Source organism: Cavia porcellus, unplaced genomic scaffold (assembly GCF_034190915.1).
Source record: "Cavia porcellus strain 051 isolate PalLab524CR breed Dunkin Hartley unplaced genomic scaffold, mCavPor4.1 scaffold_29, whole genome shotgun sequence".
Lineage (NCBI taxonomy): Eukaryota > Metazoa > Chordata > Mammalia > Rodentia > Caviidae > Cavia > Cavia porcellus.
Window position 1 is genome coordinate 14087653 of NW_026947512.1, and position 12690 is coordinate 14100342.

The window sequence follows — 12690 nt, forward strand, 5'->3', positions numbered from 1 at the left end:
GATCTGTCCCTTGGTGTCAGTGGTGTATTAAGGTCTCCTGTTACAATTGTGTTACTGATAATTTGAGTTTTCATTTCTGTTAATAATTGTTTTATATAACTGGGTGCTCTGGAGTTTGGTGCGTATATATTTAAGATAGTTATCTCTTCCTCTTGGAGTTTTCCCCTTACGAGTATGTAGTGACCTTCTTTGTCCTTTATGGTCATTGTTGGTTTAAAGTTCACGTTGTCTGCAAACAGAATGGCTACTCCTGCCTTTTTTTGGATTCCTGCTGCATGAAGAATTGTTTTCCATCCTTTGACTTTCAGTCTGTGAGTATCTTTCTGGGTTAGATGGGTTTCCTGTAAACAGCATATGGTTGGATTTTGTTTCTTGATCCATTCTGCTAGTCTGTTTCTTTTGATTGGTGCATTGAGACCATTTACATTAATGGTTATTACTGTTAAATGCTGGTTAATTGTAGGAATGTTATCTCTCTGCTGTTGCATCTTTATCTTTCGGTTCTGTTTAATTATTTGCTTTGCTTAGTGGTTTTTTCGTTTGTGTATCTAAACTGTCTTTCAATATTTTTTGCAGGGTTGGTTTGGTGTTCATGAAGTTCTTCAGCTGTTCTTTGTCATGGAAGTATCGTATTGCACCATCTATTTTGAATGATAGTTTTGCAGGATATATCAGTCTTGGTTGGAAATCATTTTGCTTTAGGATCTGGAATACTTCACTCCATGCTCTTCTTGACTTTATCGTTTGTGCTGAGAAGTCTGCTGTGATTCTGATAGGTTTTCCTTTATAAGTGATTTGTCTTTTCTCTCTGACAGCTTTTAATAATCTATTCTTGTGTTGGATTTCTGGGATGGTGACTATTATATGTCTGGGTGTAGTTTTATTTTGGTTATGACTGTTTGGAGTTCTATATGCTTCACTGATCCTGATGTCAGTTTCTGATCTCATGCTTGGGAAATTTTCAGCTATTACTTCTCTAAATATCCTCCTGACATCTTTCATGTTGTCTCCCTCTCTTTCATTAATCCCTATCATTCTTATGTTATTCTTCTTTGCATCGTCTTGCAGTTGTTGAATTGTTGTTTCCTGGTTCCTTGTTATTTTCAAAAGATCTTTCCTTTCCTGTTCACTAGCTGCAATCCTGTCTTCAAGGTCTGAAATTCTATCTTCACTTTCATTAAGGCGGTTTTTACAACTTTCAGTGGAGTTTTTTATTTCCTGTATATCTCTGTGCATCTGCATTATGCATTCTGTTTGTTTCTTATATTGCTCGTCTAGGGATTCTATCTTTTTGTTTAGTTCCTCCAATTTTTTATCTGTGTTTTCTTTAGATATATTTAGAATCTCTTTCATTTCTTTTATCATTTCTTCTTTTATCTGGGAGATTATTTGGAGTTTGAATTTCTTTAAAGCTTCCTGGAGTTGCTTGTCAATTTCAGTGGCTATTGTGTCCGATATATGAGGTGGATGGGATATATTTTCTTCTATATACATCGCTCCTAGGGTTTCTTGAGATGGGCTGGAGGTTTGAGGTTGTAATTTGGTCTTTCGTTTTGTCATTTTCCTATATTTCTGTGTTTCAAGTGTTATTTGAAAGCTTCCTCAGGATCTGTTGAAAATCCCCTTCTATGTTTGGAGCTACTGGGACTCTGGCGCCATGCTACTCCAAGCCATTAGGCCTACAGAACCAGTGGCCCTCCTCTGCCTGCTCAGAACTCCGCAGTTCCAGACAAGCTGGGCCTCAGGGACACTGTGCGCCCACCTGCCCCTTGGAAGCTCCAGAGTTCTTCAATCGCAGCCGGGTTAGGGTACTCACCACAGGCCACAGTGCTTCAGGAACCTGTGGACCCTCCCTGGTTGCAGAGATATCCACAGTCCTCCAGACACGCAGAGAGGCCAGTGAGGGCACCCCAGATCTGCCCAGCTCCTCCTCTGCAGACCTATGGCCAGGCACGGCAGCTAAACAGGCTGGGCTAGGCTGGTAGTGTGGGCCAGCCCACCTATCGGGAGCTCAGCAGGTCTCCAAATGAAGCTGGGAATGGGGAGGCTGATGTGGAAGCCTCAAACCCACCTCTCTCCTTCACTGCACCTGGAAGCCTGAGGGAACTCCAGCAGTCTGGGCGCAGAAATCCAGAGTTCTCCAGACACGCAGAGAGGCCAGTGAGGGCACCCCAGATCTGCCCAGCTCCTCCTCTGCAGACCTATGGCCAGGCACGGCAGCTAAACAGGCTGGGCTAGGCTGGTAGTGTGGGCCATCCCACCTATCGGGAGCTCAGCAGGTCTCCAAATGAAGCCGGGAATGGGGAGGCTGATGTGGAAGCCTCAAACCCACCTCTCTCCTTCACTGCACCTGGAAGCCTGAGGGAACTCCAGCAGTCTGGGTGCAGAAATCCAGAGTCCTCCAGACACGCAGAGAGGCCAGTGAGGGCACCCCAGATCTGCCCAGCTCCTCCTCTGCAGACCTGTGGCCAGGCGCGGCAGCTAAACAGCCAGTTTTGTTCCATTTTCTTGTTTGATCTTCTGGGACAGACTGCTACTTGCCTTCCCAATACCCATTTTCCTGTCTTTCTTACTACACAACCCTGATTTTGTTTGACATGATCATGTGCTCTTCAAAGGGATACACATATCTCAGACTCTGTGCAGCTTGAGTGGCCAATGCATAGCCTTTCTGAGAGGATTTGTGCAAAGCAGCTGATCTAGCTGAGAGAACATCCTTTTGCTTCACATCCCTTCCTCTTTGTTTTTTTGCCTACAAAGTGGATGGACTGACTCTACTTCTAGCCACTGTTTTGGAGTATGAACCAAGCTAGATGATGCAGGCTTCATGGTAAAAAGGGTGAAGCTGACTTTGATGACTGTGGTTCTATCATATCAGCTCTGTGCATGCCCTGAAAAAAATCATTACAGCATCATTAAAGATGTGCTTCCTTTGTATGGTTGCAAAACAGCTATTTCTGAAAGCCACAGAACAACTGGCTTACTAATGTGTATGACCTTATCTAAGTGTAGCAGATACATCTCCCTCCTAGCCAATTTGCTTGTGTCCCTGTACTCCAGACAAATGGAATGCTTTTTCACCTCTAATTTTACTCATGTTACTCACTTGTCTAAAATAACTATCAAATAAACTAAAAAAAGTTACCTTCTCTGAAAAAGTACCCTTTCCCAAATGTTGGCTCTGGCTTCATAATTTTCATAGCATTATTTTATTTATAAACCCTACTAGATTTAAAATGTTTTCTCTTTGGATTTAAATTGTTGCTTGAATTTGATATTGTAACATCCTCTACATACTTATCTCTACATATTTATTTTGGTCTCCAATAGCATATATCACAAAGCAAGGACCTATTAGGAATTTCATTAATGTTGAATGAAATTGCTAACATAAATAGAGGTAATGTGTGGCATTAAGAATATCATAAGTAAATGAAGTGAATGAATGAAGTGAATAAATGAATGGGATATATTGACAATGGAAAATTTTATTTTAAAGATATTTTTGGTACTATTCCAGTAAAATAGTTATATAAGTATAACTTGAACTCAACTTTTGCTGAGTGTTTTCTCAACTATATATGTACTTTGTATTTAAACAGTAGTTAATTGAGGCTAAGGGTTTCAAACAAATGAAAAATATTATCATCACTTATAAAAACAATGCTTCTATATCTTAACTCTTCAGATTTCATAAAGAGAAATCTAATAAAGTAAGTGGGGAAAGATGAAGGTTACACATTTAAATTATTACTTTCTTCATAATGGCAGAATCCCTAACAAATACTATTTTTGTTGGAACCTCAACTCACTGAAATTGAACCCACCGAAGCTTGAATATGAGCCACAGAAAGTTGAATTATTTCCAAACATCACAGCAAAGGGGAATTTAATGTAACGTGACAACTGATGTCAGCATTTTCTAAGTTACTTTAAAAATTCCCTGAGTCTAGTGGAGATTGAATCTAGGGTGAAATTTTGTGAGTTGATATCTTACAATCTGATCAGACAATTGATCCGTGAGGCATCTAAATATCTGTACTGATTTCTATAACAGAGTGTTGTATTTTTACCTCTTTTGTAACTCATGCTCATACTAATAGCAGCAGTACAAGTTACAAGGTATGCATTTTTAAAAGTTCTCCAGTCTGTCAAATGTCTAGATGCTCTCCTGGAGCTGGCTGTCATGCGTGTAGTCTGGGTAATCAGGGTAGGGGAAGTCTGGAAGGCACATCATTTCTTTGGATGAGTTGGTGAACACAGACTGGTAAATGTGGGCTCTGCCTTCTTCTGGGTGGTCTTAGGAAGAATCAGAAAACTTTAAAACCAAGCCAGGAATGGAGTTCTTTTCAAACAATATCCAATTGTTGGTTGACTAAAACCTTTTTAATTAAATTAATTTAAATTAAAAGTTCTCAGTGAGATACGGAACAGAAAGCCTTTCACATCTTATCTAATACTCTTTTTGTTAACTCAATTATTCGAATTACCCTAGTATTAGCTCTTTGTGGTCTTTTAGAGTTTTCTTTTTTTCCCTTCTGCACCACTGTACTCATGTTAAAGCAACAACAAAATAGTCCAAAGGAGACTGAAAATTTCAATTTGGTGGGTATATGGACTCAACAAATTCTTTACCAGTGACTGCATCCTTTATGGAGTCGCTTCCCATTAACATTGACATTATCAGCATCATCTCCTCTGAACAGATTTCTGGGCCACACACTTTTGGACTCAGTGCATCTGAGGTGGAGCCTGAGACTTCACATTTATGAAGTTCTAGGTGATGCTCATGTTTATGGTCCAGGAATGACAATTTGAGAGCCACTGCTCTGTTGTGAATGAATGACGGGCTTGAGGAATTCTTCAACTCCCCAGTTACTGATCTGCACTCTTTACCAAAGAAACACGGGAGCCAGAGACTTTAGATCACTTTGGCACTTATTTTAAAGCCACTGTGCAATTTAAAAGTGGCTTCTTTTTGAGAAGCAGTGGAAGCTAAATAAAAAACAAACATTTCTTTCATGTTGTAAGGAAACCATAAAAGTGTACACAGTGTGCTGCCTTGAAAACCCAGCTGCAAGGTGGTGGCTTTTGCATCCCTAACATCGGAAGGAATTCTTGTGCAGGGGAGGAAGGGGGTGAAATGTCATATTGGTGCCAGGTTCAAGCCTTGTACCACTCTGCCATCCTAGCTAAACTCTAGAAGATGGAGACAAAAAGTTTTGGAAAGGTTTGAAAGGATTGTGTCTCAGGGATGGGGGCTGCCTGAGGGCCCAGTGTCTTCTTCCAGTTGAAAATATAATGTTTATCTACTCGTGGTTGCTATGTTTTTCATAAGTTTCAGAGATTTTGGCCATCTCAGACTCATTTTGTAATTTTTGTAGAGGTCAGAAAAATCCCGAAGGCCTGTGATGGGCAGATGTTCAAGTCCAAGTCCTGTAGCCCACACAGCTGCTGCCTTCTGTTGATAGTGGGGAGAAGCAGGAAAGGCGGGAAGGAGGTTTCTCAGCTGCCCATTTGAAGTAGAGATGACTGAGCTGTGGGCTGGTGACTGCTTAAAAAGTGTAAGCATCTACTCTAGGAAACAGGATGGTTAGAATCTGGGGTTGTTTCCACCTTAAATGAATCTCTGCTCCTTCAATCCTTGTTTCCAACCTTAACATGAAGAGAGACAAACTTGGATTTACGTTAAAAGACTCCTCGTTAAACAAAGGAAAAGCAAATGGATTATATAGCAATCACTCCAGACAACATGCATTTTCGTTATTTTGATTTGCGTAGAGGTTTGAATTAGTCAGGAGGAAATTGAACTTTGACTATTTCTGGCTCTGAGATCCTGCCCTAGAACTGGAGCTCCCAGGAGCTGTGAGCACACATGTCACTCTCTGTCCTGGATTGTAACTATTTGTATGTCTCCACGTTCCGTCTAGATCCTAAGTAACCTGGGAGCAAGGTCAGAATCCTAAGTAACCTGGGAACAAGGACAGAGGCTAGATCAAGCATGGTATTCATGCATTTTAGCAATTTATCTTGATTTTTCTTACATAGTTTACCTTTACTTATCTGATCCATTTCTGCTGATCTAAATATACCCTCAAACTCCAGTTCAAAAGTTGCTTCCTTTATCATTCTTTCTTTCCTTCCTTCTGTGTCAAATCATCCCCTGTTATTTGTACTGCCCAAATCGCATATTTACTTCGGTTACAGTGCTTTTATTTTATTTTGTCTACAGTACTGGAAATTGAACTCAGGACCTTTTGTATGCTTGCATCTTCCACTGAGATACAGCCATAAGTGCCTTCTAAATTCTGAGTTGGAGTCTTATTAAATTGCCCAGACTGACCTTGAACTTATATCCTCTTACCTCAGCCTCCCAAGAACTTGAGTTTACAGGCAGATACCACTATCCCAGCTTATTATAATTATTTTAATTCTAGTTTTTTCTCTACTTTTAAAATGTTGGCTGCGTGGTGTATCTCTTACTTACTGCTCGGTCTAACATGGTATCTACACATCAATTTACTTATTATGAGTTTGTTGAACAAATAAGTGAGAAAATCCCCGATAGTACTGGTTCTGTTGTATTCCTCTTTTGGAATCAAAATGACTCTAATCTTTTACTTGTTGAGCAATTTTACAGGACTGCATGAAATTCAAGACTTGATCACATTCAGTCTGCTAGTGTTTGTTTCCTGTTTCTCAGGAATAGCACATGGTGAAAAGTTCAGAATGATCAAGTTTCTGTCTTTCAGCAAACTTTCTACCACACAGAAGCCTGCAAGGTAAAAGCTTATGTAACGCACTTTTCAAAAATCCTTCTCTGATCATATATTTTTTCAAGCAACTTTCCTTTGAGAGGAAGGATTAGGGTGTGAAAGAAGTGAAAGTTTTGAACATATGAACGTGTTCACATGCCCATTAGGTCTTTGGGTAGATTTTTTGTTACATGATCTTATGGAAAATACCGTTTTTCTTTTGTGGAAAACCAGTTGATCTTTGTATCTTAGTTATCTGTAATTTTAATGCTTCCTTAACTAAAACTAGTTAACTTATGGGTTCCTTCCTGAACGTACCACATTCATTGCCTTTTTGTACTTTTCATGGATTGCTGCTCTTATGGTACTGGTATATTGGTGACTATAGATGTGTAGGGTGGCATCCACAGTTTAGGATGGGAGTGACACCCTCTAGAAATGTATCACATAGTGACCCTCTACCTTTTTGTGTGAGGTCATTTTTCAAGGTTTAGCTAAGTTCTATCCATGTCTGTAGGAATTATTCCTTGACTCTCTAAGATTTCAGTAGTATGCTTTCTTCTAAAAAGTCATGACCTTGCCCATGAAGTCCTCTAAGCCTTTATTTGAAAGTCTTAGTACCACATATCTTTTGCAATGTGTACAGTTTGTACGACACTCAGTGAGATCTGGGGCACCAACTTGTAATCAAATACAATAAAATCTGTGCATTGTAACCCAAAGTATAGCTTAGCATCTTGTCAGTTCAACTCACAGTTTTTAATCTTATAACTTCAAGAAAAGTTTCCTATCAAATGAATTTTTGCCAATTTGCTATCAAAGGACTGTATTTTTGTTTTGTTTCATCAAATGGAGTGAAAGTCATTTATGTAGCATGACTGTGTCACATAGCAATCATTCTGGTTTCTTGCACAAAATTCTATCAGAACAAGTTCTTAGGTAGCATGTAGTTGTTACCTATGAGCTGGCAAATAGGTTGTCACATTTTTATGCGCAGATAGAAATGAAATTCTTGGGAAAAATTAACTCTTGATTCCCTAATGCAAAATAATGACTAATGACCTAATGTAACAAGACGGAAAGTTATAAAAAACACAACTTTTGAGATGAATACAAACATGTCCTACATGCTCACTGCCATGCTGTATTAGACAGACCTGTTTCATGTTTGAATCACTGAGACCAAGACAAAAGAAAATGATTTCAAGATGTCTGATGTGAAACTAATGCTTTTAGGGAAAATATGTATCATTTAGGTCCAATCACAATGACTAACAAATTCAGGATAGAAAGGCTAGAAGTTTCTCCAAAGCTGTATTTTCAAATGTAAAAACTCTATTTATATTAAATATTACCGACTGTATTATTTCTATAACAATGAGAACAAATGACAAAGACCCTCAATTTCCTCTCTGGATTTAGAATTGATAGACTATCCAACAGCTACACACCCTTCACCATGCACAATAATTTGTATCTGCCCAATAGAAATAAATCAATCATGGAATCACATCTCATTAGAACTGCAAAGCACATTAAATGTAACCTAGTACATCACAAATGTAGCCTTTGCATTTGTGAGCATTTTAGGTCCAGAAAAGAAAAAAGCAACTTACCTAAAATGTATCTTCCTAGAGAATTTAGGAGTTGATCTAGAAAAATTTCTGGCCTCAATCTAGATTTGTTTATTTATCTTTTTTCTATCCTATTCTTATGATTTAAAGGCAACAAATGATAGATTCTTTTTAATCACAGGAGAGGATGGTGGTATGATATCAGCTAATTGCTCACATCAGCAACCTTTGTAGCCTGGAGATCCAGGCTCTACCAGGGCAATAATGATACATGAGGAGCTGGAAATGTCCCTTTCAGGACAAGACCTGTTAGTGTAAAATAGTTTTGAGTGACCAGGTACTAGCAATGTGATGGGTAAGATCTGGAGCTGTTGTGAACTGGCTTTGGCTTTGAACTTGAGCTGACAGATTCAATTTATACAGGAGCCCATAGCCGTACCTCGGTGGAGATGTGCCGTCTGCCAGATTCCCACAGGCTTCCAACATCACTGCCCCCCTCAAAGCAGATGGGTTCCTGTCCCTCCTTCAGACAGCACTGGATGGCGGCCAAGCCACTGACACCAGCTCTGATGATTGCCGCTTTCTTGCCAATCGTCACCTATGGGAACATCTGGAAAGAACTTCTTTAGAAAAAATTCTTTCAACACTTAGGATTTTTCAGTAGAAATTACCAGCTAGGGTCTATAGATCTGAATCCTCACCTTCATACAAGAAGACATAGATGTACACCAACACTTTATCTTTACTATTTGTACCACTTTCACTATAAAAAGAGGGAATAGCAGTCAGTGAATGTTATGACAAAAAGGAGCTTGAAGATAATCAGTCCAATATTCTTAATTACAAATGAAGCAATGACACTCATGACTTGAAACTAATTCCTCAAGATTTCTGAACTAACAAATAAAGCGATCAGAAATAGAAATCAAACTTCTGTGTGAAATAATTGAATGTCTAACTATCAGGGGGGTCTTACCTCTTAATCATACACTTTCCCCTCCCCAGAAAACCAGCAGTTCTCTAAATATGGAAGAAAATGGCTTTTAATAATGCAAAAATTGAGAAAGGAGGAGGAGTCGTTAGCCTTAAAGGAGAAATTCCTTTTGCTTTGTGTTTTTCATGGTATGGAGCCCTAATAAAACCTGAAAGAGAAAGACTGAGGGTGGTAAGAATAAGAAAAACATAGGGAAGGGGAAGAGGAAGGGATTGCAAAATAAGAGAGATGGGGGAAAGCACGAAAAAGGTCCCTGGTTTGGTTGCAAAAAACAAACGGTGACTTGTATGGTCACCTGAGCTGTAAGGTGAAACCCTTGGGAGACTAAGAGAATTGAACAATAAATCATTTTATTAATCTTGAAACTACAGAATATAAGAACAAAGACCATGCACCTGGATTACAAGGAAAGGCTTTGCTGGGCCAGCAGCTTAAGTTTCTAGAAACTTAGGAGGCCCTCACCTGGGGACTGGGCTTGCTGCTGTAGATGACGAGTTTGTAAAATCAGTGAATCCAAAGGACCGGATGTGAAGTCACTGATCTTGTCCCCGGTTCTCTCCTGTTTCTGTCTCTGTGTTTTCTGCTCATTATTTACTTCTCTCCTCTGTCAGCCTCCTTTCTTTCATTTTTCGTGCTTTAGTGACTACCAACCATGTGTCAAGCATTTTTGCCTGTTTCTTTGAGGTTCAGGGATGAAGAGGCACAGTATTTTTCATCCGGAAACACACAGTATAACAGACGTAGGTGATAAATGTGATAACTGAAGAATGATTTAGTGTAAGGCCAGAGCTCAGGAAAAAACATTTACGTTCATCTGTTGGATGGATAAGAATAATTTCAAGAGGAAGTGAGAAAAAAAGGAGAGGAAGTGAGTCTTGAAAGAAGAATAAATATTTACTAGCTATATAGACAATTAAGCAAGGAAAAATATGTGTGCAAATGTCTAGAAGAACAGGAGAACATGACAGAGTAAGCAACTGTTTTTCAGTGTTGCTGGACCTTCAAGTGATGGGAATGGTAGGGGGGTCATGGTGACACATTCAAAATTTCTGAACAAGGAAGGTGACAAGATCAGATAAAATCAGGTTTGCATGAAAGTTAGCATTGGTGGTACTAAAGTCACGGAGAGCAAAATCCATTGCTTCAATGGCCAGAGGTGCTGAGATCAGTGTCAAAGAACTAGATGATACAAATAGAACGTTAACACACACTGGAGCCCTGGATACTTAGCGGTCTGCTCACTAAGTTTAGGCTTGATACTTCAAAGAAAGGCTTTCCATCAACTGTCTGTCTGTCTATCTATCTATCTATCTATCTATCTATCTATCTATCTACCTAATGAGTGTAATCATTCATTTATAATATATTCCACTCATTTCTTAGTACAGGAAGTACAAACCAATCTTGTTCCCTCAGGAAAGGGATTCAACACAGGAAAGCAAGTGCTTGTGATAGAAGAGTTAGAATATGTATCATTTGGTGAGCAAGGCGCTGCTGCTACCATTGCAGATGGCCATAACCCATGAAGCGAGAGTGGTGGACACTGAGCCCGGCTGATGCAAGCATGTTTGGGCATACATGTGCTCCCTTGCTAACACAGGCATTCAAATTCAGCCTCTGCTTCCCTTTGCATGCCAAACCCAGGTGTCTGTCTTACTGGTGAACACTCAATTGCCCACAAGCTCTAAGTGCCAAGGAAGGATTAAGAATATAGTGTCCAGCTTTCTAGTCCTTGTGATGCAGAAAGGAGCCCAGAGTGGAGGTCATTTATTTTTCCTAATAGTTCAGCTTCCTTTGAATTTTCCTTTTGTAAAAAAACACAAAACAAAAAAAATACCCTCCTAACTTTTCCAATCAGCTCCCCAATATTCTAAGCTCTTGTTTAACTCTACCATGTCACAACAATTAGGCAGTCAATTTCTTCAATTCAAAGACCATCCCTTGCCCATTTTCCCATTGCTCTGGTAGGTCCCAAAACGTATGCTTTAATTAAATGACTGGTTGACATATTGACAACTGCAGTGTGATATGAAATGAGAGAGCTCCAACTCTTAATAGAATGCTGGGAGAGATTAGAGAGGGCTGTGAGGTCTAAGCCCCTCCTCAGGAGTGCTGAGCAACGGTTTTATGTGGAAAGGTGAGCTAACAACTGCTACTGTGTGGTCAGTCTTTTGTTTTCTACAGACTTCAGTTCTCTGGTTTGCAGATTCCGTAGATGGTTCATAGTGTAAATATCAGGCAGAGTAACATTGTTTAAACAGGCTTCTTATTACCTGGCTTCTCCAGAAAGGAAACTAGAATTTTGGGGAGATTGAGAACATTAAAGGTGGGAAATCCTAGTGCTCCCCATACAGGCTGATTATTACAGAATTCATGAAGGTTCGAGGAGATTGTCCAGGTAATTTTACATTTTGTACTTCTCACTTTTGTGTTTTGCTGGGCCTAAGGGAGTCTTAGTGGAGTCAACAGCCCTAGCCAAAGGTCTTGATTTACTGTGATTTTTAAATCCCTGGGCTTCATTCCATCACATCTCCCGATAGGCCCACATGTGCTACCAAGATACTCCTTGGCCTGCAGTCAGGCCCAGCCCGTTTTTTCTTATTCCAGGGACAGAAGGAGAGAGGCAGGGAAAATGTAGCTTTTGCTTTCTGGGAAGTTTCCAGGAAATTATAACTTACTACCTTTTAGTGATCCCTCGGGTTAGTAAACAGGTGGCTCCAGCCAAGCGGAGAGCAGCTGTTCCATCAGGAAGGTAAAAGATACAGTGGTAGATTCCTTTTTCCTCATCTTCTGCTCTGTCTTCTTGGTACCACCTCTGCCCTGCCAAATGAACTCTGGATCAACTTTTTCTTCTTTTGCTCTCTGCATTAAATGTCCTTTTTCTATTTCTTTGGGTCTGTCCTTCTGAAGCTCGATTCCCATTGTAACATGCTCCTTCCTAGGGATAGACAGTAACTCCCACATGTGTCACGCTGTCTGTCCCTTTCCCAGCCCCACCATTTCTCTGCACACACCACACTGGCCAGAATGTCTGGTAGTGCTTGCCACACAGCCACATTGCTTCTCGTCTCCCTGCAAGGGATCATGCTTTTTCTCCCACAGATCTTGACATTGTGGGTGGGGCTCTCTGACTGTACAAGTTGTCTGTACAAGTTCTGTGCATGCCCAGCACCTTGAACAATCTCCACTCCCTTCTAGAAGACTCGTTAGCACGTACAGATTTAATTGTGTTGTCCAGTAATTTGGGCATATCATCCCTTTTTTTGCGGGGGGGGGGGCTGGCTTATAAAATTACCCCTGAGAATTCTTCTCATAATCTTTTAGGGTCCCTGTCTTGAGTCATTTTTTTTTTTTCTTGCTGCTTTTA

General features: G+C 40.0%; 1 long non-coding RNA gene and 1 pseudogene across 1 annotated transcript in view; one reads left to right on the forward strand and one right to left on the reverse strand.

The window, feature by feature from the left end:
- Positions 1-12245, reverse strand: part of LOC100735954 (putative dimethylaniline monooxygenase [N-oxide-forming] 6) — a 28190-nt pseudogene extending 15945 nt beyond the window's left edge.
- Positions 1-12690, forward strand: part of LOC134474012 (uncharacterized) — an 82564-nt gene that overhangs the window by 61333 nt on the left and 8541 nt on the right. The gene's annotated exons all lie outside the window — the stretch shown is intronic.